Below are 7,329 nucleotides of genomic sequence, written 5' to 3'. Positions count from 1 at the left end.
GAGGATTCGAACCCACGACTCTCGAATTACGAGTCGAACGCTTCAGCCGAGCAGTTTGAAATGATAGGCAACAATTTATTTAATTTCTTAATTTCGTGCAAATCTACGTGAGAACTATTTGCGCTTGCCTTCCCTAAGTGTCAAGTTTTGTGTTGGTTGGTCAAAAAATGAGGAAACATTGAAGGAAAATATTTTCAATGATGGTTATTATTTCACTCGTTTGTTTGTTTGTTTCTTTTTGGAATTTCGCACAAAGCTACTCGAGGGCTATCTGTGCTAGCCGTCTCTAATTTAGCAGTGTAAGACTAGAGGGAAGGCAGCTAGTCATCTCCACCCACCGCCAACTCTTGGACTACTCTTTTACCAACGAATAGTGGGATTGACCGTCACATTATAACGCCCTCACGGCTGGGAGGGCGAGCATGTTTTACGCGACTCGGGCGCGAACCCGCGACCCTCAGATTACGAAGTGCACGCCTTAGGCCATGCCAGGCCCCAGATAATGTAGTTCCAAAGAAACTGCTGTTGTGGCATATAACACAACTCATTAAGAATATTCATTTGAAGTATTCTTGGAAATTTCAAACACACACATTTATATTCTTGTGGGATCATTGGCCATCAATAGGAAGCCAAAGGGTCTAATATTACTGAAGATTAAAACATTTTTTAAATTGTTCAGTAACTTATTTTGCTTATGCTTGTGATTTTTTTTGGATAAAATATAAACAATTTTCATAATAGAATATTATTACCCAAATATCAAATATTTTCACATTTTATAGAAATGTAATATAAAAACATTTTCACCATTTCAGTGTTAATTTGATAAAAAAATACGTATATACTGAATATACTTTATATTCAGTCATAAAGTATAGCAGTTTATAAAATAATTTTTAAAAATATTCTGAACTTTTCGGTCAATCTTCTAAGGGCCATTTTCTAATTTCTTATGTTGAACACTTGGCCTACAGTCTGATTTCTTTCGGAAAAATATATTTAGGTTTATATTCTATTTATTAACATATCAAACATCTTTTATGTAAGTTTGTTGTGTAGTTTAGAATGTAAAAACTTGAACGTTTCGAAATTGATTGAAAGCTGAGAATAATGCCATTATTTTCTTTCATAACCATTGATATCTTGTGAAGTTTAGTCTCTCATATGTCTATCGCTGTACATGTGGTGTAATAACTGTGGATTTCATATCTGGCTCAATTTATAGATTATTTTAACTGAAGATTAATGTGAGTGTTTACTTCTATATTTACATGGAGATCTATTCTTTCGAACTTTGTTTTTAGTGGAAGTGGAGAGATAGTTGACATTAGGATGGTAGCCATAGAGTTACACATATGTACAGCTGGCCATAAGAAAAGTTTTAGTAAACTTCTTTGGTGTGTCAGCTGTATATAAAGTTACTTTACCTAACTATGTTTCAGTAGGTGTGTTTGTTTATGAAAAAAAAAGGAAATGAAATTGAGTGAGATTACTGATTTAAATTACTTGTTCTTGTATGAAAGCAGTCAGAAAACATCTTTACTGATGAAAGCCCTCAGAACATAAAGAAAAAAATTTCAAAGTTTATCATTTTTGGATATATTTATACAACAACAATGTTGTATTATGTACGTTTTCTGTAAAAAATTGTTATTGAAGCTTCGATTGTTGCAAGATATCATGGTAAACTATTTTTTGTGCATTTATGATGCAACAAATGCTACTTGTAGTCTCAAATGCAGTAGTTCTACATTGATTAACTGAAGAAAAATTAATAATAACGAATTTCAAGATAGATTTAGTTGATACTTTGCACAATTGGTTGTGATTTTTTGCGAAACATATTCACCATTTTGTGTTAAATCAGAGAAACCAAAACCAAAAATCGGTCAGTCACTACGTGGCGCTTAAGTCGAGGAAGAGAAATATAAAAGTAAGCATGGCGACAGTGGTGGAGGTAAGTGTAATATCCATTTGTTATCTGGATTATGTGTTAATAACAGGAAGAATGATCGAATCGAATAAGGATCAGTCTAAGGAATGTACGTTCCTGAAGATCGATAAACCTTTTAGTTGATTAACTCTGTGTTGGTGTTCACGTCTCAGTACTGTGATAAACTAAGCCAGACGTTGTTAACGAAGCCTGGAAATGAACTGTAATCTACAGGATCTCCTAAATGTTGTGTGACAGTCAACGGTACATGTCTAACAGTTTCAACACGTTTGTTACTCTTGTCGTCAGTCATTAAAACGTAAATATCAACTTATCCGATCCAACGAGAAATGAGAGCCCAGTGTGGCTTTATATGCAAAAAAATGGCTCGTTTGGGCTGAGAAAACACTTTTACATAGAAGTGCGAACAACGTTTCGACCTTCTTCGGTCATCGTCAGGTTCACAAAGAAAGAGGTAACTGACCGGAAGCCGACCACATGTCTGAAAGGGGTTGTGTAACTGTGTGTCGAAATGTAGAGGGCGGTATTAGATGTTTGAATATATAATTTTATTTATTTTATTATATTAATATAGGTATAAAGGCGTTCCTTTATATTGGTTTATTTTGGGTTTAAGTTGTTGTATAAGTAAGGCTTCTTTAATTTTGCGTTTGTTTATGTTTGTATCTTTATTTAGTATTTGAGTGTTTTCTATGGTTATGTTGTGTTTATTCCATGGATGAAGCAATTGAGGTATGTATTATTTACAGGGAAACAATTAATGTGGTTTTGATAAACATTTCCAAAAGTGTAGGTGACAGTAGTGACAAAAGTGACAGTAGCAGTTAGGATGCAGTTGATTATGTAATAATGCAAAATTAAGCATTTTAATGTATTTTTTTATTAATGAGGTTATAAGTAATTGCAACAACACATATAACATTTTAATCCGTGTGTATTGTATCTCTTCATTTGAAAAAAGGGTGTGTGTGGAAGAAACTACATTTATCAAAGGGGAGATGTGGACAACAACACTTCAGGAAGTGCTAGTCTAGAGTTTTATTTCTTTGTTATGTCTACACATCTAAATGTTAAATGAGAATCTCTTTTTCATGGAAGTGTAAGGAAAGTGAAATCACAATATAACTAGTTGTAATTTACTAGAAAAAAGTAGTTTGAAGTTCCTGGATTGGGTCTTCAGTAACATAATTATGAAGTGTCTGTTTTTTTTGCCAAGAAAGTGATCAGTTTAAACACATTGCTGGAAGAAATTTGTTTCTGTCTATATTTCAGCTTAGATAACTTCTTTTCTTACAAACAAACTGGATTAATATCCTTGTGCCTACAAACTGATAATTTTGCTTTTTAGTAACAAGTGAAATTTCAATTTTTATATTTTTGTCTGTTCATTTGCAGGTTTTTTCTTTTAATAGTTGGTTGATATTACATTAACAATTATTTGTGGAGAACAGAAAAGGCTGAAAGATTTTGGTGTTGCAGTCTCCTCACACAATAAAACTTGAGTTTGAAAATTTATATGTAAATTAGATGGCCTATTTATCAGTCAGTCTGCAAAACTTACTAAATTGTGTAGCAATACTGAAAATGAAAGTTAAACATGAAAAACTATAGATCTATATTTTAGAACTTGTTTTGCACTTGACAAATTTATTTTTAGTTGCATTCATCAGTGGTATGATTCCAGATTATAATATCACTCTTTATCATGCTAATATTTACATTGACTTTTCATGTGAAACAAGCCATTTTATTTTGATCTTTAATTTTTACTTTTAAATATTTGCTGGAGCATGTCTTTATAAATAAAAGTTATAGGCAGTGAACCAGTCATTTTTGTAACTATCTATGGTAAACTTAATGATTAATGTTATGAAGTATTTTCTTTAGTTAAAACTTGGATATTCCTCACAAGTATAAAATATAAAACATTGCCTGAGTAAGTATCTCCAGTCTTAATTAGTTACAGCATGCCTGTTTCACTATGACGTAAGTTTTGTGTAACTTTGTTGATGTGATAAAGAGATCATCATATCAAAGTAGTGAAATATAAAATTATAGCAGTCTGATGAGCAACGTTACAGTAATTACTCAACCATGAAGTTATAGTAAATGTTTACAGTCATAGTTTACAGTCTGTACAAAGTGACCTGTATTGGCTGTATTTGTGTAAACTAGTATTTTGTAAAATAGTCACAACTGAGTTATAAGTTATAAAAAGTTCTTAAATTTAATTTATCTTAAAATACAGAACAGTAAATAAAGAAGTAGAGTAAACAATAATATTTTCTAGTTCTGAACTTTTTTACTCATTTGGGGCTTGGCTCAGTACTGAATATCAAGTCTCATAAAATTTTACAGTAAGATGTGAAACAAAATGATATTTTAAATTTGGCATGTGTACATTTCAAAATAACAAAAAATCATAAATTACAACATCAGTACCTTAGGATTGCACTATAATTTATAAAACTTGGTAACTTAGCTCTGTTTGAGTGATATTCAAAAGTAAGTGTACATAAGCAAGTGCTTCCAAAAATGGCAAGAGGTAGGTAGGGGCACTGAGACTAATTCAGTAAATGTAGCAAGCAGAAAAGATGGGAGATTCAATTTTCCATATTATAACTTCTCAATATCAGTAATTTGAGCTCTTTACTTATAAGAAATTATAGTCTTGGTATTTGGACATCACAAACTCTAATTTGAGCACATCATAAAATGCACAAAACATGATATTTAGATTTTTTTTTCAATATTCACTTTTAAATTAAAAATTTAACTGATGTATAATACTAAAATTTGAATTATAATTTCTAATTTAAAACCAAACTCATTTGTTTTGAATTTCCAGCAAAGCTTTACGAGGGCTATCTGTGCTAGACATCCCTAATTTAGTAATGTGAGACTTGAGGGAAGGCAGTTAGTCATCACCACCCACCACCAACTCTTGAGCTTCTCTTTTACCAGTGAATGGTGGGATTGACCATCACATTTAACACCCCCACAGTTCAAAGGGCCAGCGAGTTTGTTGTGACAAGGATTCATTCCCTCAACGCTCGGGTTACAAGATGAGTGTCTTAACCACCTGATTTGAAATTAGTGTTTTGAAGAAAATGTTTAATGAAAAATTTTGTGGTAAGTAAATTTTTCTTATCCAGCTTTCATCATTGAGTCATAGAAATTGAAATGAATGTTGTGATATTATGCCATTCAGTGGACACGTGGTATCAGAATATTTATTTTCACCACCTCAGTTTCAAAAGGGGTATGGAAAAAAAAACGTTTTTTTATGTAACCATTTTTTAAAATAATACAAAGTTATTATCCATACTATGAAATTTCATTGTAATTAATCATTTTTATTAAGTAAACTGTATCTGGTCTAAAAACAAAAGCTTTTGAACATGAACCTTTCTTCATAAACTAAAACATCAACAACAAAAAGACAAGTTTACTTGTGAATACACTTTGCAAAGCCTGAGAAATTGTGCAGGAGGAACTGTGAACTTTTGACTGGTTATGCTGATTTCTCCAAGCCAGTTCACTTGGCTGTGGTTTTGCTAGATAGTAGACATAGGGATAGTGGGAATCTCCTTAATCCATTCATGCACGTCACTAATCAGATGACGAGAGATTTGGCTAATCATTGAAATTAAATTTTCAAGTAACCATGGTTTATTCTCTTTGGAAAGCACACTAGCTGAGCTAGCACTCAGTTTATTAAACTAAGCCTCAGATTGACCTTAATGTGTGGTATTCAAGTACAGTGATGCTTATCACACAGTTATAAGTAGCTGCAAAATACAAATCCCTAAATGTTTTGCACAGAATTATTTCAAACATGAACAATAAGAAATCCCACCTAATATCATTGTGCAATCACCAAAATAATCATTACTCAAACATTAAAACTAAGTCTCCATCCAACTACTGTCTTATAGGTTTCTTAGGACTACAACAGGCTCATGGAGAATTGAACAAGAAGATGTGTAGATAGAGATGAAATCAATAACTTTAATACATATTCCACACTGTTAATTCTAACTCTGAACCTAGTGCACTGTACTACAGTCCATTTCATAGTAAGAAAGTACTAATTATTGTAATGATTGAAAATCGCCTCACTTTAGGATGATATGACAATAAAAATACAAGTACAAGTGGTACAGCACAATAGATACAGCTTGTAACGTTTGCCTATAATAAAAGATCAGTATTCATATAAGACTTGCATCTGATTTACATAGATACTTAAACTGCATTTTAAAACAGAAAATCTAACATACTAAATAAAATAAGCAAAAAGATTAAAAAATGTTTAGTGTAAAAACTATGAATCAAAACCAATTTATGAAAAACACAATTAAAATTTATCATACATCTGGAATGGCTGCTGCATACCTACAACATGCAGTGAAATATTAACTTATGTACGACCAAACTGCTCCCAAAAATAATTTTCTGATCATGACTTCACCAGTAACTAAAACAGTGAAAACCACTATTTGTGTGAACCTCAACAGATACAATTACAATGTTAATCATAAACTGGATTCTTTTTATAAATCATTGAATTGCATGATGCACAAGCACACAGAAATGAACTGAAAACTGCTGATGATGATATATGTGGCATAAATGAAATAACTTCATTGTAGCAGTAACTTGGTTGTTCGACATCATAATACTATTGTATTAATTTACCACATGTAGGTGTGTGAATTTCTACACATTACATGTGGCATTTAGAGCATAATGAAAGCTGATCACTAAGATGTTACTGACTAGTCATAGCATATCATTAGTTCAAATATATCATGCAGACTCTCCCTTCAGTGTCACACAAAGAGGGATATCTATGAATGGGTTAAGATTCAAAGAGTCATATCCATAGTTTCATGAAATAGTTGTATTGTACTTTACACTTCCTTTTATATATGAAACTTTATTGTTGTAAGATGTAGAAGATACTTTTCTGGATACTTGTAATCTGATTTGGTGAGTGATCAACTGAAGAGAGGGAATGGATATGGTCAAATTTATTTTGGAAAAGTCAGGATTTGCCACAAAGATATATTTGTAATTTTTTTGTTGAAGATGCTAAATGCTTGTGTTTTAGTTATTTACATGGAGTAAACTTTAGGGCAAGTAGTTCTTGATGCAAAAGATTGTTTTGTCATTCCAAAATATCAAGAGACCGGCTTATCAAAATTTCCATAAACAATACGTTCATAGAATTTCTCATTAATTTGTCACTTTTCACCAACAGATGTAAAAGGTTGCATAGATCATGTGTTACTTATTAGATAAAATACTTGGCTATACAAGCAACAGACCATTTTAACTGAGAAGATATTCACCAACTGTCCCATTTA

The 7,329-nt window shown here is 31.9% G+C and overlaps 1 protein-coding gene across 2 annotated transcripts in view; it reads left to right on the top strand.

The window, feature by feature from the left end:
* Positions 1-7,329, top strand: part of LOC143223814 (dynein axonemal heavy chain 6-like) — a 753,870-nt gene that overhangs the window by 463,854 nt on the left and 282,687 nt on the right. The gene's annotated exons all lie outside the window — the stretch shown is intronic.

The sequence above is a fragment of the Tachypleus tridentatus genome, chromosome 8 (genome assembly GCF_004210375.1).
Source record: "Tachypleus tridentatus isolate NWPU-2018 chromosome 8, ASM421037v1, whole genome shotgun sequence".
NCBI classification, from domain to species: domain Eukaryota; kingdom Metazoa; phylum Arthropoda; class Merostomata; order Xiphosura; family Limulidae; genus Tachypleus; species Tachypleus tridentatus.
The sequence above is the reverse complement of the archived record's forward strand: the minus strand, read 5'-3'. Positions and strand labels throughout refer to the sequence as shown.